This window comes from Schistocerca nitens, chromosome 8 (assembly GCF_023898315.1).
Source record: "Schistocerca nitens isolate TAMUIC-IGC-003100 chromosome 8, iqSchNite1.1, whole genome shotgun sequence".
Taxonomy (NCBI): Eukaryota; Metazoa; Arthropoda; class Insecta; order Orthoptera; family Acrididae; genus Schistocerca; species Schistocerca nitens.
In genome coordinates this window covers 459,435,891-459,462,593 of record NC_064621.1, presented here as the reverse complement: position 1 = coordinate 459,462,593, position 26,703 = coordinate 459,435,891, and positions in this window count along the sequence as shown.

Here is a 26,703-nt window from a genome sequence, read left to right as displayed (position 1 = left end):
AATAATACTAGTCAGGGCCAACCGTTTACGAGACTTCGTAATCGGACAAACAGCTACTAAAATTTAAAACTAAAATTATTTGCATTATAAATTAATTAAGCCCCCATGCAAACTGAGGAATGAGGTATTCTGTCTCTTAAAGGAGAAAAGTCATTCTATGGCAGACTACTTCAGCAACGGAAATTTTGTACTGAAAACGGCTCAGCTCAGTATCGAGAAAGTAAATATTCTTAACGTAGCAGTTCTATCCTGGAACGAAAAATAGAAGGCATTCATAAAGAAATTAGAGCGGTGACAAAACCGAATAGAAAGATGCATGCTAGATATGTTTCCCACTCTAGTGTTAGTGTGAGAAGACACAGATAACCCATAATTCCAATGGAGATAAAAGCCTGATTCTTTATTATCTGGCAACACCGAAAGTTCACTTCGAAAAGTATTTCAGAGACTATTTTGATAAATTTAATTGGATTAACATGACATTCAAAAATGCTCCTGGACCATCATATTGAAATACCGGATGTTACCGTAAGAGCGTGCGAAAGTTTAACAGGACATAGAGGATGCTCTAATAAACAGTTTGAGTTAGGGAACCTGGGGTCGGAGAAGCCAGCTTGAGTAGATAATAGGAATAGAATCACACTACTGTGTACTCTTTTATTTACATTAGTTACAGTTAACTGCAAATATCATCACTGGCACAATGAAAATAGTATATGTACTGTATCTTACAGAATGTGCTGGAACTGCACCTCGATGCAAGCATGACATCGGCGAACAACGCACGAACCCTGACAAATATCTCTGGTGGGTTTAAATTACATCAGAGGCAGCTTCAGTTCTGGCAACTAATTCCCTCTCCGTATCTCACACAGAAGTGACTTTTGATATCTCCATAGCAAATAATCAAGGGAATTCTGGTCAGGTTACGTCGCGGGCAATGGGATAGGACCTTCTCTCCCAATCCAGCGACTAGGAAATACAGCACTGAGGTAGTTGCGAACATCCACACTGAAGTGAGGCGCTGCACCGTCATGTTGTAACCTCATCCTCTCACGAACAGCCAAGGGTGCGTTTTTCAACAACTCGTTGCACGAACCTCAGGTACAGGTGACCATTCAGACGGCTAGGTAGAAGATATGACTCAATGAGATTGTCACCTTCGCCTACAATTCGGGCCCAGATATTAACAGGAAAACGTGCTTGATGGTGCGACTTTACTGCATCTTGAGGGCTTTCCTCAGCCTACACATGGCTATTCCTGCTGTTCGAAATACCATCACGATCAAATGAGACCTCGTCAGTAAACAGCAAGATTTAAAGGAAATCTGGTCGATCAATTCATTGTGGGAGCAACCACAATGTGACCCTTGGTGCAAAGTCAGTCACAGGCATTGATGGAGTCGTTGTGGGTGATATGGGCGTAATTGTTGTTCGTGGAGTACTTGCCACGCGATAGTATGTGCAGCGCCCATTTAACGCGCAATACGGCGATTACCTGTAATGATGTCCGCTGCAACACGTTCCAGGGCTCTCATATAGCTGCCCGGTCCGTCATTTCTTCTTTCCAATCAACCGGTCTCCCGCATTTATAGATCGAGAGAAATAAACACTCGTCGTGACGGATGATGCCCGTTCGGAGATCGTTCCCTGTACAGCCTTTCAGCAGCGAGCGCATTGTAACTTACTTAACCATACACAAGGCGCATGTCAGTGAGTTCTGCGAAACTGTCCATCATATTGTACTGTACGTCTCTGAATAGCACTGAATAAGGAATGTGCCTGTCGTTGATTCACAGCACGTTCTGTCAAGGGACAGTGTAAATACGATACAAAAGAGCCACCTTGTGGACAAGTAAAGTAAACAAAACCTGCATCATGACTTCCTAGTAATCAGGCTCGTCGTCCTAGTTTCTTTGCAGGAAATAAGGAAGGTATGCGAAAATGAACAGCACAGTAAGTGTAAACTTGTACGCATGTTAGTTGTAAATAAGCTGGAAAACAGTAATGCCAGACATAGCGGCAGAGAAGTTTACTTCGATATCTTCTTAAGCTCGCTTCTTTGACTCCTGATTGCCTACCTCAATTGGTTCGGTGGAGCATTCTCTATATCCAGTTACATTTTTGCAAGCTCTTACGGAAACACCCTGTGTAAAAAAGAAAGAACAGCTTGCTGATGTCACTTGCGATACTTCACTGAAAAATCAGTTTAAGGAAGTGTCTTTGATGGAGTTTTGCATACATATTAATAAGAATTTCCAAATGTTGATCCAAAATGGAATGAAGATATTGATTCTTTTGCAAAAACATACTTGTGCGATACTGGCTTTTCATATTTGGCAGCTATGTAGGCGAACTGCCGTTCAAACTTAAATGCAGGCAAAGAATTTCGAGTGGTTCTTTCTGCTATTGCACCAAGTCTTGCGAAACGTTCTTGTCTGAAGCAGGATCATCCTATCGCATTGAACTGCCTGTGATGCCTTTTTGCTGTATAGTAGATACTATCCATTTCATAGTTTTTGAATAAATGGAAATGGGATAAAGATAACAGTAAAGGAAATTTGGAAATTTGTGGTAAGGTCTAATGGGACCAAACTGCTGAGATCATCGGTCCCTGCCGGCCGCGGTGGTCTCGCGGTTCTAGGCGCGCAGTCCGGAACCGTGCGACTGCTGCGGTCGCAGGTTCGAATCCTGCCTCGGGCATGGATGTGTGTGATGTCCTTAGGTTAGTTAGGTTTAAGTAGTTCTAAGTTCTAGGGGACTGATGACCGCAGCAGTTTAGTCCCATAGTGCTCAGCGCCATTTGAACCATTTTTTCATCGGTCCCTAAGCTTACGCAGTATTTAATCTAACTTAAACTAACTTACGCTAAGGCCAACACACACATCCATGACCGAGAGAGGACTCGAACCTCCGACGGGGGCAGCCACGCGGGCCGTGGCAAGGCGCCTGAGACCTCGCGGCTACCCCACGCGTGTACCAGTAAAGATTTTATTCCATATGTAGTTTTGGTTTCTAAACTTCTGAATTTGATAAAACAGAGAATAAGGTAAAGAAGATATAAAAGACTGAGTATTTTTATCAATAAAATACTCTAGGGGGGCCTGATACTATTTTATTGCGAAATGGAGCGGCGGCAGAGGGAAAACGTATGGCAACCACTGTCCTTGAGGACTAATATTTTCCTTCATTTTTATGAATTTATAATAATTAAGACACACATTATATTGTGAGAGTGCCTTACATCTTAAATTATGGTAATAGTTGATTCAATTTTTCATGAAGGATGACACTGCTGGTGACGATCCTTTCGCTACGGTGCACAGACCTCGACCGACGGGGCTCACACAGTTGCTATAGTAACAAAAAGGAGACTGGGAGGCTAGTTTGACTCTTACTGGCCCAGAGAGAAAAGGGGGGGGGGACAGGAAGGATATTCCAGCAATTGTATGTGATGTAAATGCCCTAGATGCGTGAGGGAGATATCAGATTACAGTCTGCTCTACATGTAATTTCCTCAGGTGCAGAAATTCCTCAGGCGAAGAGGCAAGGGATGTAGTCTTGAAGTAACGAACCCAATTTCCTCAGGTGGAATCTGATACGCCAATATCTTATCAGATAACTCGAGATAATATCGTTACTGGTACCAAAATCCAGCTTGTTTCCAATTGGCAAGTACAAAAATAATTAAACTGTTTGATGACCTGTTAGACTTATAATTACGTAAGATAACATTGCTTTCTATCCACAGGTACATTGTCTTTTTGTATAGCCAACGGCCTAATCTCCCTTTCATCTGTAACTATAACAGGTACACTCTTCATATGGTCTAAAACTTTATTTCTTACAGTCAGAAGGTCAATAAGGAGTTCTATCGCGATGGGAGATAAGAAGGAAAAACGTCCACAGAACTGGTGCATCAACCTTTGGGTACTCCACCATTACGATTTACGACAGCGTATGGTCAACTTTAGTCAGGAATTTTTGGATAAAAACAAGATGCCATTTGTTTCCATATTCCGTGCTCACCAGACGGCTCTGTGTGACACATTACTCTTCCCTGAGGTTAATTTCAAGCTGAATGCTCTGCAGTTTGACTCACTGCAGGAGATTCAAACGGATACGCAGAGAGTACGAAATAACCGTAAAATGTTCCAGAATGCACTTCAAAATTAGTAGAAGCGTTGAGATCGGTCTGAATTCGTAAGGGACCAAACTGCTGAGGTCATCGGTCCCTAGACTTACACACTACTTAAACGAACTTATGCTAAGAATAACACACACACCCATGCCCGAGAGAGGACTCGAACCTCCGGCGGGAGGGACCGTGAAATCCGTGGGTATTGTGGAAACCATCGGTTGGGAAAGCACTGTCGATACTCTCTCAATGAAGCTCGTCCATTTCCATTCACAGACCCATGGGGAGTAATTTGAAAGTGATAATAAGGAGAAGGAGGAGGAGGAGGTTAGTGTTTGACGTCCCGTCGACAATGAGGTCATTAGAGACGGAGCACAAGCTGGGATTAGGGAAGGATGAAGAAGGAAGGCGGCCTTGTCATTTCGAAGCAACTATCCCAGCATTAGCCTTAAGCGATTTAGGGAAATCACGGAAAACGAGGGGATGGGGCGAAATAAGATGTAGGCAATGTGTACTAATTTTAGCTAACACACACTGATGGAAGAAAATCACAGAACTAAGAAGAGTTGTGCGACATAAGCGAATATCGGTAGGCGTGTTTCAGCATCTGATAAAGTCTATAGAAGTTTCGCGCCAGTCGCGTAAGAGTGACGCTATAACGCTACTATGAGGATACAAAAAAAGTTTGCTTTACACCCTGTAGCGTTCGTTAATGTTAGTTACCTTTGAGATTGGATGTGGTGAGTTGATGTTAGCCACGAATTCCCTTAAGGCGACATAGAAGTCATTATTAGCACCTCACTGAGTTTGAACGAGGTAGTGTGATAGAGCTACGAGAAGCTGGATGTTCCTTCTGCGATACTGCAGAAGAACTTGGCAGAAAAGTAGCCATTGTACGTGATCACTGGCAATGTTGGTCACGAGAATCTATAGTCGCAAGAAGACCGGGATCTGGATAGCCACGTGGCACTACCAGAGAGAGAGAGAGAGAGAGAGAGAGAGAGAGAGAGAGAAGACCATGGTCTTCGGCATATGGCTCCAGCGCATCGTACTGCATCTCAGTTGGAATCTGAACAAAAGTTGACACCACAGTGGCACACCAAACTGTTACAAATCGATTAGTTCAAGGGCAGCCTCGAGTCAGACGGCCTGTAGCGTGCGTTCGGCTGACCCCAAACCACCGCCGTTTTCGACTCATTAGAGGGCAGGGTGGAGGTCTGTTATGTTTTATAATGAAAGCTGGTCCTACCTCGGTGTCAGTGATGGCCATGTGCTGATTAGCAGGATACCAGCTGAGAGCCCGCGACCGATATGTCTGCGTGCTAAACACACTGGTCGTACACCTGCAATTTTGGTGTGGGGTGCGATTTGTATGACAGAAGCAGCACTCTCGTGGTTACTCTATGCATCCTGACTGAAATGAGTCAGCCAGGTGATTCGATCTGTCTTGCTGGCATTCATTTGCACACAGTTGATGGGTAGGTAACAGGGACTTTATTTAACATTAAGTTAGCCTTTACAGCACAAGCTAGTGATATATAATAATTTATGAGTTATTTTAAAAACACTGGGAACAACCTGGCCAGATAAACTTTTTCACACACAGCCTGAAGGGCTAAAATAAAAAAAATCTAAGACGGAAATACAACAATTACCGAAAGCAAAACGCCAGAAGGGCTGATTTAAAGAAATTGCCACCATCACAACCAATAACGCCTGAAGAGCTGATTTAAAAAAATTACAACTAACAAGCAATAACGTCTGAAGGGCTGATTCCAACAACAAACAGCAAATTGCAACCACTAACGCCTGAAGGGCTGATTTTACGAAATAGCAACTACAACTAATAATGCTTGAAATGCTAATTAATGAAATGCAATTAAAAATGAACAATTAACTAGTACTTGAAAGCTAATTTAGAAACAGGCCTGAAGGGCTATCTTAAACACAAACTATTTGACAACAAGTTATTTGACTGAATAATTAACAGGACACTTTAAACAGAAGCAAGAGACATAACAAAGGAATCACAGTAATAGGTAGACTTTAAAATTTCCACAGATGATTATTACAATCGGCGATAAAATAACTGAAGATTTGGTTCTCAACTCTAAATAAGTGTGAGCTGCTTCTCATTTCGCTCATACGTGACCTGTCCGCTATTATACAGCCGGCTAGCAAACCACCTATTTACCGTGGGAGTGTCCACAAGTCTCAACAGACCAGAACATTCAATTACCAGCCGGTATTGACAATTAAATGCAGTCATAACAGAAATGAGAACCTAAACAGAATTATGCTGGCCCCACTTTAATAAGTTGGCGATGCAAGGAAACATTTTGTTACTGAAGTACAAGTTTGAGGTCTCAGCCGCCAATTAAACAAACAAGTGAGATACCAACACGCCAGACAAATCGTACACAGCAAACACTCTCTCCGTGAAGGTGTTAAGGAAACAGAGCACAAAATATCTTAATATAGGGCGGGGCAGATTGAGCCGACACAGAGATCAGATCAATAACTACAGTCAGGCAAATCAAATTTCGTAACGACTGGCTATAACGGCTGGCGATTACGGAAGAATCTTGAAGAGGTGGCGCACACTTTCGTAGTAGTCAGAAGTAAATAATTATTATGCTCACCGTGGCAGCAGGCCGCTGATTTCAACGCTGACCTAGCAAAACCTGAATGGATAGCCTCTAATGAATCTCCTCCAGATTCAGTCATTCCATAATTGCTTACGGGTCGCAACTAGCACGTTGCACCGTGCCCTCGCGGTTCTAGGCGCGCAGTCCGGAACCGTGCGACTGCTACGGTCGCAGGTTCGAATCCTGCCTCGGGCATGGATGTGTGTGATGTCCTTAGGTTAGTTAGGTTTAAGTAGTTCTAAGTTCTAGGGGACTAATGACCACAGCAGTTGAGTCTCATAGTGCTCAGAGCCATTTGAACCATTTTTTTGCACCGTGCCAACAGCCCGTACTGAAAAACTCCACAAGCAGCGGCGTACGGTGCACTAGTTCCTCCCCAGCAATGCCGGGCGTATTTACTTTCTGTTACCGGCCACTACTTCCCGATAAAAGTACACACCGTGTAACCTACACGCTGTCACGTGGCAAGCCAATGCAGACTCCCTGCGTGACCGTTCGTATTGACGGCCTAGGCGCGACTCAACTGCACAGCCCTCCAAAGACTGTTCCCGTGCGCTCGCTGAACTCTCTGACAAAGATCACTTGCCATAAATAGGAAAGATAAAGTGATGGCGATCAGCGATCCGGCTCACGCTGTTGTAACCAAACATGGTCTACAGTGTGTCGACATGTTGTCTTGGCGTGCTCAATTACCAGATCTCTCTCTAAGGGAGCACGTAAGGGACGTCAACAGCACTAACCGACCCTTTATCAACCGACCATAAACATAGACCTCCATCCCGCAGACTGGCACCCGACATTCATGCAACATAATGCATGCTTGCATTCAACATAGTGGCGGTTACAGTGGTTATTAATGTACCAAAGTTTCACATTTGCAGTAGCTTATCTCGTGTTTACGTTAACCTGTGATCTTGCAGTTTTATTTTCGTAAATATGTATTCCCGAAATTTTTCCTACAATAATTATTTTTTTGGTGATGCGATTTTCTTTACCGTCAGTGCCTTACAGAAACTTTTAGATACCACTTCGTATGTGGTAAGTTGGGAAGGGTCGTTTGACGTATCTTTCGGAGTAGGTTGTACAGTGCAGTTGTAGCTGTAGCTGACAGCAAACGGTGTTACGGGATATCCTTGCCTTTTTATAGGTGCGTCTGCACTGGACAGTCCGTACGGTCTGTTGGCAACCCTGTATCATTTCCTAGAGGTCCAATATTACGTAATACACAGGCGGTGGCAGACAGGGAGTCTCCCCTCCCTACCTGCGATCCGAAGCCCCAGGGGAGCAGGGGACGGCGGGCCGTGCTGCAGCGCGGTCTGATTGAAAACGTGCCACGGGCTACACGGGATCTCGTAGCCGGCCGTACCGCAAGTGCCGCGGAGCGCCGTTTGGGCATCGCGTAATGGCCAGGGGGGACCCGAAACAAAGGCGGCCGGGCCATTCTCGCGTGCAGCTCATTTGTCGCTCGCCCCTTCCCCTGGACTGCCTGGACCCTCGCGCCATTCCATTCCGTTCACCCCGCAGGAGTCGTGTGGCTGACCACACAGTAGCGCTGCGGTGGCTCCGGTCTGCGCTCCTGGGGGCGAAGCTCGCCGTTTGCTCGTTCTCCGGTACACCTGCACTGGAAGTGCAGTCGCGAGCGGAAATAGGTGTGCTGGCAAGAGGTGTCTCTAGTCTGTTGCACCAGAGGCTGTTGTCAGACAAAACCTTTCGGATACTGATACTCCTAGGAAAACTGCCTGAGGGAGTTAGACTTACGTGACAAAAGCCGTGGGATACCTCCGAATATCGTATATTGCACCATCTCGGCGTGACATGGACTCAGCAAGTCATTGGAAGTCCCCTGCAGAAATATTGAGCCATGCTGCCTCTCTAGCTGTCGATAATTGCGAGCCGGTTGGAGTGGCCGAGCGGTTCTAGGCGCTTCAGTCTGGAACCGCGCGACCGCTACGGTTGCAGGTTCCAATCCTGCCTCGGGCATGGATGTGGGTGATGTCCTTAGGTTAGTTAGGTTTAAGTAGTTCTAAGTTCTAGGGGACTGATGACCTCAGAAGTTAAGTCCCATAATGCTTAGAGCCATTTGATAATTGTGAAAGTATTGCTGGTGCATTATTTTTCACAACAATCGAGCTCTCTGTAATGTACGACGAGATTCACGTCGGGTGGCCAGATCAATCCCTCGAATTGTCCAGAACGTTCTTCAAACCAGTTGTGAACAACTGTGGCACGGGACATCGCGCATTTACATCCATAAATCAAGTACATGAATGGGTCGAAATGGTCTCCTAGTAGCTAGACTTAACCATTTCCAATCAACGAGCGGTTTAGTTGTACTAGAGTACCCAGCCCGCTCCATGTAAACACAAACCCCACCATTATAGAGCCACCACCGGCTTGCACAGTGCCTTGTTGACAACTTGGGTGCATGGCTTCCTGGGATCTGCGACACACTCGAACTCCACCATCTGCTCTTAACCAATCGGAAATCGGGATCTACCTGATCAGGCCACGCTTTTGCAATTTTCATGGTCCAACTGATGTGGTCAGGAGCGCTGGAGAAGCGCTGTAGATGATGTCGTGATGTTAGCAAAGGCATTCACGTCGATCGCCTGCTGCCACGGCTCATTAACTCTACACACGCCGGAATGCCTTAACGGTGGCGTTCGTTGTACGTCCTACATTGATTTCTGTGGTTATTTCATGCAGTTTTACTCATCTGTTAACACTGACAACTCTACGCAAACGCCGCTGCTCTCGATCTTTAAGTGAAAGCCGTCGGCCACTGCGTCGTCCATGGTGAGAGGTAATCCCTGGGATTTGGTATTCTCGGCACTCTCTTGGCATTGTGGATCTCGGAATACTGAATTCCCAAACGATTTCCGAAATTGAATATCTCAGGTGCTTAACTCCAACTACTAAGCCGCGTTCAGAGTCTGTTATTTCCCATCGTGGGCTCGCAGTCACGTCGCAAACCTTTTCACATGAGTCGCCCGAGTCCAAATGACAGTTTCGCCAATGCACTGCCATTTTATGCCTTGCGTACGCAATACTACAGCCATTTCTATATGTGTATGTCACTATAACATGACTTTTGTCACCTCAGTGCACACTGACAGTCTCGTGAAAACTTTTAATTTCACAGGGTGTTCCGAAACAACTCGTTCAAATCAATACAAGAGATAGCGAACATCAAAACCTTATATATGTTGATGAGGAACATACAGCCACTAAAGTTAGCTTATAATGTTAAGTGAAATTTTGTTAGTGGTACTAACGTAAACTGTCGTGTCGATGTAGCTTACTGGGAATGTGTACCGTGTCTCAAAACTCACCTGTGTACGGATGATTGACTACGAGATTTGCTTGGAAACACACCGTTTCCTTCGCAAGAATCACCACCTCGTTACAACAACGGTGACTTCCTTGCAAACACACCGATTCAGTCGCAAATATTACCGCATTGTGACAACGACAGTGAACATGGAGCGGTCTACGTATGCTGAAATGCTGATATGCTTCTAGCCTATGGGTGTGTGAATGAGCTTCATTGAGAGAATATCGACAGCGCTTCCCCAACTGATGGTTTCCACAATACCCACGGATTGCGCGGCCCCTCCGCCGGAGGTTCGAGTCCTCCCTCAGGCATGGGTGTGTGTGTTGTTCTTAGCATAAGTTCGTTTAAGTGGTGTGTAAGTCTAGGGACCGATGACCTCAGCAGTTAGGTCCCTTAGGAATTCACACCCATTTTCCACAATACCAAACATTCAATACGAGCAATCTGTTCAGGGGTTTCTACAGCCAGCTGCCCTGCATCTCTTATTTCCGGCCGACGTCCTGAATACCAACAAGGCTTTCTATACTCGTGAAGGCTATTTCGGTATTCATAATTCTCGTGTTTTATCACACGTGAATCCACCAAGTACTCGAGCTCGTGCACACCAACAGCGATTCGGCGTTAATGTGTGAGTGGACCATACATTCTTCCATTCCGCCTCGACGGACAGAAGTATCATATCTTCGTGGAACGTGTGTTGCAGAACTGCTGGAAGCTCTACATCTGAATGTTAGACTCTAAGTTCATTAAGAACTCAAATTAACTTAAATTTTTGTATTGATTATATTTTATTACTGCACACACATTGAAACGTGAATTACAATATCCATGGAGTAACAACTTAATTTCAAAGAATAATAATTCTGTTATGCAATACGATCAGAGAAAACACTTTACAAACACATAAAAATACACACAGTAATTTGTCATGTTCCCACATCACCCTTTTCTCAGTAGCATAGTTAGTTTAGGATTTCAATAAATTTTTCTGGAAATCGTTTACTGCAAAATCAGTATAATTTCACAAAAGTATATTTTTTATTGTTTTGTTCCTCTTGGAAACACTTTCTGGAGATAAAGAGTGGCTTCGCTTTCTGTGGGACTTTTCACAATGATGCCCTTTTATTTTTCTTTCATTATTTGGACTCCTGCTGGCTGATTTTTCAGAACACTTACTATCACTGTCAGATGTTCTCGCATATGTTCCTTTCTTTAGATTTTTTAAAATATCTTCTGATGACCTATTATTGCTGTGCTTTTTAGTTTTCTTTGCTTTCTTACTGTACTTAGTTTATTGTGGTACTTCATGTAGCTGGGCAAGTACACCGAGGACATCATCTGGCAAAAGCTCATGGGTTTTCCCATTATGATTCCTGAAGCAGTCTTTTGCTAAATGTTCGCTACATTTTGTGCATGTGGTTTTTAACGATATTTCAAGTTCAATAAGGTTTCTTCTTGAGGAAGATTCGATGGACATTCTTTTCAGTTCATCTTGGTAAATCTCAACTCCGTTGGGTATAAATTCCTTCCAGTGCCCTGATCCACTACTTTAATTAAAAATGAAATTTTCTTCCACCACGATGGGGAGCCAGCCCATTTCAGCTTTGCTGTGAGGGATCATCTGGCAGCCTCCTTCTGGAATCGATGGATCGGTCGAGGTGGGAATGTGGCCTAGCCACCCAGGTCGCGTGTGTGATTGTTTTAGGAAACCGTTGTGGATGCAGTAGAAGACCTCGACGATAGAGCTTCCGTCTTTATTGGTATCATTGCGGGCATACCGGACATCTTCGAACGGACACGACAGTCAATGGTCCAGTGATGTACTGCGTGCATACAGGCCAATGGTCGCATACTCGAGCAGTTGCTGTGAATGGCACTGCTGTAATTAGCAGTCCGCAGCTCGTGGTCGTGCGGTAGCGTTCTCGCTTCCCGCGCCCGGGTTTCCGGGTTCGATTCCCTGCGGGGTCAGCGATTTTCTCTGCCTCGTGATGACTGGGTGTTGTGTGCTGTCCTTAGGTTAGTTAGGTTTAAGTAGTTCTAAGTTCTAGTGGACTGATGACCATAGATGCTAAGTGGTGGTGGTGGTGCTTAGTGTTTAACGTCCCGTCGACAACGAGGTCATTAGAGACGGAGCGCAAGCTCGGGTTAGGGAAGGATTGGGAAGGAAATCGGCCGTGCCCTTTCAAAGGAACCATCCCGGCATTTGCCTGAAACGATTTAGGGAAATCACGGAAAACCTAAATCAGAATGGCCGGAGACGGGATTGAACCGTCGTCCTCCCGAATGCGAGTCCAGTGTGCTAACCACTGCGCCACCTCGCTCGGTAGATGCTAAGTCCCATAGTGCTCAGAGCCATTTGACTTTGTAATTAGCATATTAAACTGTCTTCCGTATAATTCGTCCTTAGCAGCAGAACCTGTCTCAGGGACTATATGTAGCACAACTAAATATTTTTTTATGTTGTCTACCTCCGGTACTAATTTGATCGAATAGTTTCGGACTACCCTGTATACAGGGTGTTACAAAAATGTACGGTCAAACTTTCAGGAAACATTCCTCACACACAAAGAAAAAAAATATCTTATGTGGACATGTGTCCGGAAACGCTTGCTTTCCACGTCAGAGCTCATTTTATTACTTCTCTTCATATCACATTAATCATGGAATGGAAACACACAGCAACAGAACGTATCAGCGTGACTTCAAACACTTTGTTACAGGAAATGTTCAAAATGTCCTCCGTTAGCGAGGATACATGCATCCACCCTCCGTCGTATGGAATCCCTGATGCGCTGATGCAGCCCTGGAGAATGGCGTATTGTATCACAGCCGTCCACAATACGAGCACGAAGAGTCTCTACATTTGGTACCGGGGTTGCGTAGACAAATGCCCCCATAAACGAAAGTCAAGAGGGTTGAGGTCAGGAGAGCGTGGAGGCCATGGAATTGGTCCGCCTCTACCAATCCATCGGTCACCGAATCAGTTGTTGAGTAGCGTACGAACACTTCGACTGAAATGTGCAGGAGCTCCACCGTGCATGAACCACATGTTGTGTCGTACTCGTAAAGGCACATATTCTAGCAGCACAGGTAGAGTATCCCGTATGAAATCGTGATAACGTGCTCCATTGAGCGTAGGTGGAAGAACATGGGGCCCAATCAAGACATCACCAACAATGCCTGCCCAAACGTTCACAGAAAATCTGTGTTGATGACGTGATTGCACAATTGCGTGCGGATTCTCGTCAGCCCACACATGTTGATTGTGAAAATTTACAATTTGATCACGTTGGAATGAAGCCTCATCCGTAAAGAGAACCTTTGCACTGAAATGAGGATTGACACATTGTTGGATGAACCATTCGCAGAAGTGTACCAGTGGAGGCCAATCAGCTGCTGATAGTGCCTAAACTCGCTGTACATGGTACGGAAACAACTGGATCTCCCGTAGCACTCTCCCTACAGTGACGTGGTCAACGTTACCTTGTACAGCAGCAACTTATCTGACGCTGACATTAGGGTTATCGTCAAATGCACGAAGAATTGCCTCGTTCATTGCAGGTGTCCTCGTCGTTCTAGGTCTTCTACAGTCACGAGTCATAGGCTGGAAAGTTCCGTGCTCCATAAGACGCCGATCAATTGCTTCGAACGTCTTCCTATCGGAACACCTTCGTTCTGGAAATCTGCCTCGATACAAACGTACCGCGCGACGGCTATTGCCCCGTGCTAATCCATACATCAAATGGGCATCTGCCAAGTCCGCATTTGTAAACATTGCACTGACTGCAAAACCATGTTCGTGATGAACACTAACCTGTTGATGCTACATACTGATGTGCTTGACGCTAGTACTGTACAGCAATGAGTCGCATGTCAACGCAAGCACCGAAGTCATCATTACCTTCTTTCAATTGGGCCAACTGGCGGTGAATCGAGGAAGTACAGTACATACTGACGAACTAAAATGAGCTGTAACATGGAAATTAAGCGTTTCCGGACACATGTCCACATAACATCTTTTCTTTATTTGTGTGTGAGGAATGTTTTCTGAAAGTTTGGCCGTACCTTTTTGTAACACCCTGTATACGGTATTGCGTATTGTATCTATCAATCGTAGTGGGAAACCCTGACCAAACGTGCGTTGAATGCTGTGCAGTCTGACATCATTGCACAGGAGGGAATGAGGCACTTGATTTGCCATGTGTAAGTGGTCTGTGGCTCTCTTTTATCCAAAGGTTTCTTTAATTTTCCTGTAGGCAGTATCTATCTTACCCCTAGTGAGATAACAGTCTATATCCTTACATTTGTCCTTTAGCCATCCCTGCTTAGCCATTTTGCACTTCCTGTCGATCTCATTTTTGAGACGTTTGTATTCCTTTTTGCCTGCTTCATTTACTGCATTTTTATATTTTCTCCTTTCATTAATTAATTTCAGTATCTCTTCTGTTACCCATGGATTTCTACTAGCCCTCGTCTTTTTACCTACTTGATCCTCTGCTGCCTTCACTACTTCATCCCTCAAAGCTACCCATTCTTCTTCTACTGTATTTCTTTCCCTCATTCTTGTCAGTTGTTCCCTTATGCTCTCCCTGAAACTCTGTACAACCTCTGGTTTAGTCTGTTTTTCCAGGTCCCATCTCCTTAAATTCCCACCTTTTTGTAGTTTCTTCAGTTTTAATCTACAGTTCATAACCAACAGATTGTGGTCAGAGTCCACATCTGCCCCTAGAAATGTCTTATAATTTAAAACCTGGTTCCTAAATCTCTGTCTTACCATTATATAATCTATCTGAAACCTGTCAGTATCCCCAGGCTTGTTCCATGTATACAACCTTCTTTTATGATTCTTGAACCAAGTGTTAGCTATGATTAAGTTGTGCTCTGTGCAAAATTCTACCAGGCGGCTTCCTCTTTCATTTCTTAGCCCCAATCCATATTCACCTACTACGTTTCCTTCTCTCCCTTTTCCTACTGACGAATTACAGTCCGCATGACTATTAAATTTTCGTCTCCCTTCACTACCTGAATAATTTCTTTTATTTCATCATACATTTCTTTAATTTCTTCGTCTTCTGCAGAGCTAGTTGGCATATAAACGTGTACTGCTGTGGTAGGGGTGGGCTTCGTATCTATCTTGGCCACAATAATGCGATCACTATGCTGTTTGTAGTAGCTTACCCGCATTCCTATTTTCCTATTCATTATTAAACCTACTCCTGCATTACCCCTATTTGATTTTGTGTTTATAGCCCTGTAGTCACCTGACCAGAAGTCTTGTTCCTCCTGCCACCGAACTTCACTAATTCCCACTATATCTAACTTTAACCTATCCATTTCCCTTTTTAAATTTTCTAACCTGCCTGCCAGATTAAGGGATCTGACATTCCACGCTCCGATCCGTAGAACGCCAGTTTTCTTTCTTCTGATAACGACATCCTCTTGAGTAGTCCCTGCCCGGAGATTCGAATGGGGACTATTTTACCTCCGGAATATTTTACCCAAGAGGATGCCATCATCATTTAACCATACAGTAAAGCTGCATGCCCTCGGGAAAAATTACGGCTGTAGTTTCCCCTAGCTTTCAGCCATTCGCAGTACCAGCACAGCAAGGCCGTTTGGTTAGTGTTACAAGGCCAGATCAGTCAATCATCCAGACTGTTGTCCATGCAACTACTGAAAAGGCTGCTGTCCCTCTCAGGAACCACATGTTTGTCTGGTCTCTCAACAGATACCTCTCCATTGTGGTTGCACCTACGGTACGGGCTATCTGTATCGTTGAGGCACGCAAGCCTCACCATCAACGGCAAGGTCCATGGTGGCGGGTGGGGGGGGGGGGGGGGGGGGACGGACGGACGGACGGATACAGTGACCAATTTGGTGGCAGTTTGTTAAATTTACTGACGAGTGTTACCAGCTTCATGGTTTCTCATAGATTCCCCTATTCCACAGCGTTTTTTTTAGTAAGGACGCAAATACAATGGCATTCAAGAAAAAAAATGCTGTGATTTCCGGGTACCTAGGTTGGCAGCAACGACACAACGACTACATACATTAATCTTACTGTTATTCTTGTGTGTTAGCCACTTCGATACTTCAAACGGGGCTGTTCGTACTAATTTCAGAATGATTGCCCGTATGCACCAAAGAAGAAATGCGGGGAATGATTCGTTTTCTGCACTTTTAAGGGACTAATGGTGAGAATAATGTCGTAGAATACAGCTGCAGAGTTGGGGGCAGCTGTCTTAGCGAACGAAAAACGAACGAGTGCATAAATCGTGTTACAAGTGTAAATATATCTGTCTGCGACGAAGAGGTGGGGTCATCTACTTCGAATACGAACAGGAGCATCGATTCAAGTAAGCGAACGATTCGTGATAATCAATGTGTCAACAGTTCATAATATTCGCGTGAACTGAACATTAAACACAATTCAGCATTTGCAATTATCTGTGCATCTCTTAACTATCGGGACGAAAGTGCTCGTTGCGTGCAATGTTTTCAGACAGATACTACAGGAAATGTCGAAATCACATATAAGGCATTTTGAACAAAAGGGAGAAGACTTTGTCTGTCGCATATTGTGGTGAGATATGAGCTCAGCACATCGAACAACAGTGTAATCGGCAGAGCCCAGTGCACAAACACCTGTCTCCGCCTAAATTGCACAAGATAAAAATGAAGCTTACGCAGACACGTTGATATTTTGGAATATGAGATATCCACTGCTGTAGAATTATACGCAGAAAGATCAAACAGTAAATAGTGATAGTTATTGTGAGACCTGATACCCATAATCAGAACGAGGGGTGGAGTGAATCCTTATGGCGTGACTTTCCTTAAATTAACGCCAAAACTCATACATCTTGTAAACAATACAGTGCAGTTAAAATCTTGGTTTTGAACTGATGAAATGCTTGCCGCATAGTTCTGACCGAGCTCGAAGCGCTTTCATCATTTACATCCTACGGAGAACTGTCTACGTGAATCCAATATTTCGTCGGATGGACACGTTTTGGGAGGGAGGGAGGACGTGCGACATGTCACCATAGTTCCCTAATGAAAAAATACCCATATTTTTGACTCGAATTAGTATGATTGACACTAACTACTTACCCATGTTATTCGTGTTGTTGAACTGTTTCGGTATTGCCGGCAGGAGTGGCCGTGCGGTTCTAGGCACTACAGTCTGGAACCGAGCGACCGCTACGGTCGCAGGTTCGAATCCTGCCTCGGGCAAGGATGTGTGTGATGTCCTTAGGTTAGTTAGGTTTAAGTAGTTCTAAGTTCTAGGGGACTGATGACCTCAGATGTTAAGTCCCATAGTGCTCAGAGCCATTTGAACAATTTGTTTCGGTATTATTTTTTATAAATTTAGGATTAGAAGTGTTTCATCAGTTACAGTCTGTCTTATCCTCCTATTCATGAGAATAAGTATTGTTCCCTGGCCATAATAAAGTCAAGAACCACCTTCAGACATAGTAATACTTCCACACAACGATTTTGCTTGGCTACGCTGTAGGATACTTACACAAGCAAGCTTCGTCGTCTACGTTTGTCACCTCACCAACAGTAGCGTCCTACTACGAATCATGGCAACGACTACGCTGATCAGTACCAGAAGCTCTACAGACAGCCAATGACGCTTCTGTTTGAAGGAGACATTCAGAAATATTTCACCTTCATTCACACGATTAATCAGTAACCTGTCTGCAAGAAGAGACTGTCAAGAGATTTTATTTGGTTCTATCACGCAGTCGTTTATTTCCATTATTCTCGTTATATGCATACGAAGACGGGAAAGAGGAACCACAATTTGACTTTTCTCAGTTAAACAGTTTCTGAAAACGGGTTTAGTATTTTAAGCCGTGTTTCTTCCGTTCTTCATTTAAATGCCAGCATTTTAAACGAGGAATTGAGCAGATGATAGTGATCGATTTACTAACTTAATGTAAGACTCAAACTTTTTACGATTTTTTTTTGTTTGACACAATTGTTTAGTTGACAGACTTTTACTATCGAATACTTTGGCCGCTCCAAGCTTAGTCTCGTTGCACTAAATGTGTGGTGATGTTCACTTTGCTTTCGGAGCCACTTCCTGATGCAAATGTTGAACCGCAACCATGGGAAACAGTTTATTCACCCAGCATCACTGTGCTCATCGTTCGCCTCTTAAAGGGGTGATCTACCCTAACTCTGTTTGTGTTTCGAAAATTCTCAAAAATAAACAAACGCCTTATTGGTCACTAAATCCGGTAGCCTTATATTACTTCCTGTGATAGAAAACGTCAGTTGTCTTTAGGTGGTTTTTTTTTTGGGTCTATTGCTTTTTTTGGTCTATCACTTTATTGTACATTTGATTTGACATTTGGAATACAAAAATTATTATTTCTGATAAATGTTGACATATTGCGAGGCCGATTACTATAAATTTTGATGTGTATGTAATCGTGTATGAGGCAATATCTACAGGTTTATAAGCAATAATATTAAGGTATATGTACTAACATAAACCGTATAATTTATTTTCGCCGGCTTTCTGAATATTATAGAAACTTTTAAGACACCATTTAAAATGATCTCATCGATATGGCAGAGTTTCTCAAGATTCACTTCAAGAGAATGTTGAGGACGTCCTCCGCTCTTTGCTCCATTGATTAAAACTCTCAGATACCACTTACTTTAATTTAATTAAGGTGAAGTAACTTGAGTGGGGCGTCCTTTCATGAAACGCCGGTAAACCTAAAAGAAACCTTAGAGAAGAAGAGGAACTTTACTGAGAAAAACTGTTTCCTTGATTTTCATCGAGTTGAAGGTTGTCGCATATTCTGGAGTACTCAACGTTGTTTGTTTCTCTTTCCGCAACGTAGGGACCTAATTCTAGACATTAAGCGGTCCACTCACGTTAACGTGACGACAGCCTATGCTGTACGTCAATATGTAATAATCACTCACAGACGGAAGGTGGCAGCAGTAGCAGTGGAGGATATATAAAGCGTGTCGCGGGGTGGGGGATCGTTATCACAATGCGGAAACGGAGCGATTTATCTGACGTCCAAAAGGATATGATCAATGGCTTTCGGGGCAAGAGCAGAAGCATTTCCAAAACAGCTAAGTTTCTAAACAGTTCGCATGCTGTCGTGGTAAAATACACCCATGGCAAAATGGCACTACCCAAAACCGGCGCCGAGGCAACTGTGGTACACCACGGGCCGTTGATAACAGGGGTGAACGACGGCTGCAGAGGTAGGTACGAGCGAATAGACGTGCAACTGTTGAGCAGCTGACAGCCCAGATAAACCAAGGGGCTATCAACAGTCTCTTCAACAACCACTGAACGAACGTTGCTGCTCAGTAGGCGCCTGGTTCATTCACCCATGCTGACTGCTGTTCAACGACGACGAAGGCTGGATATTGCACGCCAGTACCGCATCTGGACGTCGACTGTGTGGCGACAGATGCCCGTTTCTGATTGATCATGTCTTATTCTCCATATGACAGATGGTCGTTGGCGTGTACAGAGTGAAACGTCTGAAAGCAAACACCCTGCAACAACTGTCGAAGGAGTCCAGACCGGAGGGCATTCCCTGTGTAATCCCGTCGTTCTGCAAGGCACAATGGATCAACACAAGTATCTATCCTTCGGGTCAATGTCCACCCCTACATGCAGTTTATCCTTCCTCGATACGATGACGTCTGTCAGCAGGAGAATGCGGTGTGCTGCACAGCTTGCAGTGCAGTGTACGTGCATTGTTCAAGGAGCACCAGGATGACTTTATTGTATTCCCTTGATCACCGGATTCCCCGTATATAAACCCTATCGAGAATGTGTGGGACCACCTCGATCGGTCCGTTCGCGGCATGGATCCTAGTCAAGAAACATAGCGCGGCTGGCCACGGAACTGGAGTCGGTATGGCACCACATCCCTGTCGGTACTTTCCAGAACCACGTCGATTCTCTTTCTCCACGTCTCAAAGCGGTCCGCGCTGCATTACCTGGCTATTTAATATTTTGACAGCTGGTCCCATTAATGTGACTAGACAGTGTGTTCAAGACAATAGCGTTTAATGTCATAAGAAGTCATTCAAAAGGTGCGTCCATCACACAAGGTGAAGTTGAACAAGACTGGAACAATTAATTAGCTTATGGGTCATATACGGAGTATTCAAAAAGTCTCTCCGCAGTGCCGTATGATGGTTAGCGGCGCGTGTCGTGTGATTATTCGCCTGCCTGGGTTACTTCCCTTTAAGTGGACTATCCCAACACTCCACTGTTTTGTTTATCTCGGCCAGCGTAAGTAGTATCGTTGGCGTGTGTCGTTACTTGTTCACGTAAACGTTTAAGTTTAGTTCCTTTGTCCGTTTGTTTCGTTTTTGTCACTGTTAAAATGCTAATAACTGAAGAGCGTGTGTTTTTAGTCGAACACGTGTTCAAAGCTGGCGGTTTATACACAGTTTCAGTTCGTCAAACATTTAATTCAGTTTTCCCGGAGACAACACTCCCACATCGCGATACTGTGCGAGATTTCGTTACGAAATTTCGAAGTACGTGTTCAGCCACAATGCACACAGAAGTGGTCGTCCTAACGTTTTGTCTGAGGATAAACTACTCGATATTTCCGATAAAATGTCCATGAGTCCGAAGAAGTCAGTAAGAAAACTCGCCCAGGAAATCGATGTTAGTGTCGGAACGGCCCACGCAGCTGTAAGGAAAAAATTAGAACTTTTCCCATACAAAGTGACAGTCGTGCAAGAACTGAATAATATTGGCCATGGCAAGAGCCTGCATTACTGTCAATGGTTCAAAAATTTCGTTCAACAAAATGGAAGGGATATTCTTAATGAAACGTTTTTCACTGATGAGACGTGGTTTCATTTATCCGTGTACATGAACTCGCAAAACTCTCGTATGTGGAGTGCTGCAAATCCATTGTGTATTCATGAGGAACCACTTTATTCTGTGAAAATAGGGGTTTGGATTGCAATTTCTCGACGTCGGTTTGTGGGTCCCATATTTTGCAACGAAACAGTAAACGCGCAACGATACTGCAGTGATATTCTGTACCCATTCATAGGAGAACTTGTGTTAAGTGAAATACTGACCGGTTATTTTCAACAACATGGTGCAACGGCGCATACAGCTCGCGTTTCAGTGTCACTGCTTGCTGATGTTTTTGGTTATTGCATAATTTCACAAGGACTTTGGCCTCCACTATCGCCTGACCTAACACCTCCTGACTTTTTCTTCTGGGGCGCAGTGAAAGCAACTGTCTATAAAAACCGTCCAAAATCCATTGATGAATTGTAAACTGCAATATCCACTTTCACTGCTTCTGTTACAGAAGAAGTGCTACAGCTTGTGTTTGGAAACATGATTAGACGAATTGAATTGTGTATTCAACAACAGGCGGGACACTTTCAGCATTTAATGTGAAAATTTGTAAGTAAAAATGAATCTTCAATAAAATAATAACTTGAATTTCACTGAGTTTCATTTCGCTATATTCACTGCGGCGTACGGCACGCGCGGCTAACAATCATACGGCACTGTGGACAGACTTTTTGAACACCCCGTAGAAACAAAAAATGTAACGGGAGGAATATGACATAGGGGTATTAAATTTCAAATATCCCTCAAATACACCGATGATCCCAAACATTAAGACCACCGCCCATCAAGAGACTGAGTGCAAAAGTGGTGGTGTTATGAGCACTTGGTACTGAGAAGATTGAGAAATGATTCTAGCTGCGATACGGGCTACAACTGATAAAATACACTCACATAAGCGACTTAGACAGAGGACAGATTGTTATGCCCCACCTACTGGGAACAGCTTCTGAGAAGCGGCGAAACTGTTTGGCTTGTTGTGTGCTACTGTCGTGAGCATCTATGGAAAGTGGTTGAAGGAAGGTGAAATCACGAGCAGACGACAATATGTTGGACGATCACGCCTCTTCATTGACCGTGGAGGTCGGAGACTTGCCCGCTCTGCAAAAGAGGATAGACGTTGATGTGTGGCAGATCTGACTACAGAGTACAAAGCTCGTCCTGGCACAGGTGTTTCAGAGTTCACCGTGAAGCGGATACTGTTGTATTTGAGGGCCCATAGCGGGTAACCACTATTTCTCCCATGTTGACCTATCGTCATGTACAATGCGATTACTGAGGACACGATATCATAAAAACTGGACCGCGGATCAGTGGAAACGTTTCGCCTGTTAGGATGAACACATTTCTTGTTATATCAGGTTGATAGTCTGAGTGGAAATTCCGTAACACATGAGTTAGAAACATCCACTGCGCCATGGACACGTGCGACTGAGGGTAGTATCGATATGCTCGCGACAACATGAGTCCCTAATACACTATGTCATCAAAAGTACCCAGACGCCAAAAAAAAAAAAAAATACATTTTTCGTATTAGGTGCATTGTGCTGCCACCTACTGCTAGGTTCTCCATTTCAGCGACCTCAGTAGTCATTAGACATTGTGAGAGAGCAGAATGAGGCGATCCACGGAACTCATGGACTTCGAACGTAGTCAGGACCCTGGGTGTCACTTGCGTCATACGGCTGTACGAGAGATTTCCACACTCCTAAACATCCCTTGGTCCAGCGTTTCCGATGGGATAGTGAAGTGAAAACGTGAAGAGACACGTACAGCACAAAAGCGTACAGGCCGACCTCGTCTGTTGACTGACAGAGATCGTCGACAGTTGAAGAGGGTCGCAATATGTAATAGGCAGACATCTATCCAGACCATCACACAGGAATACCTAACTACATCAGGATCCACTGAGAGTACTATGACAGGCGGGAGGTGAGAAAACTTGGATTTCATGGCCCAGAAGCTGCTCATAAGCCACACATCACGCCGGTGAATACCAAACGACGGCTCGCTTGGTGTAAGGAGCGTAAACATTGGACGATTGAACAGTGGAAAAACGTTGTGTGGAGTGACGAATCACGGTACACAATGTGGCGATGCGATAGCAGGGTGTAGGAATGGCGAATGCCCGGTGAAAGTCGTCTTCCAGCGTGTGTAGTGCCAACAGTAAAAACCACAGGCGGTGGTGTTACGGTGTGGTAGTGTTTTTCATGGAGAGGGCTTGCACCCCTCGATTTTTGCGTGGCACAATTTCAGCACGGGCCTACATTGGCGTTTTAAGCACCTTCTTGCTTCCCACTGTTGAAGAGCAATTCGGGGATGGCGATTGCATCTTTCAACACGATCGAGCACCTATTCATAATACACAGTCTGTAGAGGAGTGGTTACACGACAATAACATCACTGAATGGACTGGCCTGCACAGAGGCCTGACCTGAATCCTATAGAACACGTCTGGGATGTTTTGGAACGCCGACATCGTGCCAGGCCTCACCGACTGACAACGATGCATCTCGTCACGGCAGCACTCCGTGAAGAATGGACTGCCACTCCCCAAGAAACCTTCCGGCACCTGACTGAACGTATGACTGCGAGAGTGGAAGCTGTCATGAAGGCTAAGGGCGGGCCAACACTATACTGAATTCCAGCATTACCGATGGAGGGCGCCATGAACTTGTAATTTTCAGCCAGGTGTCCGGATACTTTTGATCACATAGTGTATATTCGAAAACGCACCTCATAAAAACGGGATTGTCCGTTGCTCATACCTCGGGTTCTGTTTGTGATAAAAAGGTAGAGTCGAGTGTTATGGATAGCCCTTGAGCTAGGGGCTATTTATGATATCAGCGGAAGGATTGTCTCAGTGTCACTATCCTACAGCACAGGTCAAAGTATGAATGTTACAGACTTCCTTTTGCTTAGGTGAATGGAGCAAATTAGTTGGTTCTTTTTGCATTTGATGTGGTCTACGGTGGGCTTGTTATTGGACTTTTGGGGCCATCATTAGCCCGTGGGCGTTCCTCGGACCCCCCCCCCCCTCTCTCCCACCAACAGTGGTTTTTTTACTATATTTTCGCCGTCACTAGCTAAACAAACCAAGCCCATGATTCCAAGACTGCCATTCACAGTAAATGGCTGAAATTTTAATGATATATTCGTAAGATCACAATCTCGAGCAACCTTGTGAATTTCCTTGTTATTTTTATCTTGATTCCAAAAGTCAGTGGTTCAATGTTACCCTACTTCCACACGTATAATCTGGTATGAGGCGAGATCTAAATAAGAAATAACCACAACATATTGCTTGAATTTTAACGGTTTATTCTCTAAGCATTTATCTAGAAGAACGATTTCCCCGTTTTTAAAAATCTTTATCCATTATCGAGAAAAAGAAACTTGTATTTTTGGTACCATAACTCATCTGCGGATTCCGAGATGGCTATGCACGTCAAATGGCTGTAGTTTTATTTATTTATTTATTTATTTACACATCAAGCTCCGTAGGACCAAATTGAGGAGCAAATCTCCAAGGTCACGGAACGTGTCAGTACATGAACTTACAACATAAAAGTAATAACAGATAAAAATAAATGTTCATGAACCTGAAAAGAAGTCAGTTCATAAGTTTAAGTAAACGCTATTAGCAATACAATAAGAATCAACTTAATTTTTCAAGGAACTCCTCGACAGAATTGAAGGAGTGACCCATGAGGAAACTCTTCAGTTTCGATTTGAAAGCGCGTGGATTACTGTTAAGATTTTTGAATTCGAGTGGCAGCTTATTGAAAATGGATGCAGAAGTATACTGCACACCTTTTTACACAAGAGTTAAGGAAGTCCGATCCAAATGGAGGTTTGATTTCTGCCGAGTATTAACCGAGTGAAAGCTGCTTATTCTCGGAAATGAACTAATATTGGTAACAAGAAACGCCAATAAGGAATATACATATTGAGAGGCAAATGTCAAAATACCCAGACTCGTGAACAGAGGTCGACAAGAGGTTCGTGAACTCACAACACTTATTGCCCGTTCTGAGCCAAAAATATCCTTCTAGAATGGGAAGAGTTACCCCAAAACATAATACCATACGACATAAGTGAACGAAAATAAACAAAGTAGCCTAATTTACGTGTCGAAGTATCACTCACCTTTGATACCGTTCGAACAGTGAAAATGGCAGTATTAAGTCTTTGAACAAGATCCCGAACGTGGGATTTCCACGACAGCTTGCTATCTATCTGAACACCCAGAAATTTGAAATGTTCAGTTTCACTAATCATATGCCCGTTCTGTGAGATTAAAACGTCAGGTTTTATTGTGTGTTAGAAACTGTAAAAACTGAGTCTTACTGTGATTTAACGTTAATTTATTTTCTACAAGCCATGAACTGAGGTCATGAACTGCACTACTTGAAACCGAGTCATTGTTGCACACAACATCCTTTACTATCGAGCTAGTGTCATCAGCAAACATAAATATTTTAGAGTTACCCATAATACTAGAGGGCATATCATTTATATAAATAAGGAACAGTAGCGGCCCCAACACTGAACCCTGGGGCACCCCCCACTTGACAGTACCCGACTCAGATCCCACATCACAGCCGTTATCAACATTGTGAATAAAGACCTCTTGCTGCCTGTTGCAAAAGTAAGAGGTGAACCAATTGTGAACTACTCCCCTTATTCCGTAATGGTCCAACTTCTGGAGCAATATTGTGAGATCAACACAGTGAAATGCCTTTGTTAAATCAAAAAATACGCCAAGCGTTCGAAACATTTTGTTTAGCCCATCCAGTACCTCACAGAGAAAAGAGAATATAGCATTTTCAGTTGTCAAACGACTTCTAAAGCCGAACTGTACATTTGATAGCAAATCGTGTGATGTAAAATGATCAATTATCCTTGCATACACTGCCTTTTCGATAACTCTTGCAATCACTGATGGCATAGAAATAGGTCTAAAATTATCTATATTATCCCTTTCTCCATTTTTATAGAGCGGCTTTACAACTGAGTAGTTTAATCGCTCAGGAAACTGACGATTTCTAAAGTCATAACCATGAGAGTCCTTAGTCTTCTGTGATTTAATTATTGACTCAATCTCCCTCTTGTCTGTATCACAGAGGAGTATTTTAGACGTCAATCTCGGAAAGGAATTTGCAAAGAAATTGATATGATTTCCTGTAGAAATTAAATTTTTATTTAATTCACCAGCAATGCTCAGAAAATTATTGTTTAATATTGTACATATGTCTGATTTATCAGTAACAGAAATATTATTACTGTGAACTAACTTTATATCATCGACCTTGTGCTGCTGACCAGACACTTCCTTCACAACTGACCATACGGCTTTAATTTTATCCTGTCAATTAGCTACTGTATTGGCATACCACATACTTTTTGCCTTGCTAATAAAATTTTTAAGTACCTTACAATACTGTTTGTAATGGGCCACTGTAGCTTGATTGTGACTACTTCTAACATTTTGATATAATTCCCGTTTTGTTCTACATGATATCCTTATCCCACTAGTCAGCCAACCGGGCTGTCCATTACTGCTAGTACCCCATTTAGAATGTTCTAATGGAAAGCAACTCTCATAGAGCATGAGAAATGTGTTATGGAAAGCATTGTATTTATCATCTATATTATCGACACTATAAACATCTTGCCACTCTTGTTCCTTGACAAG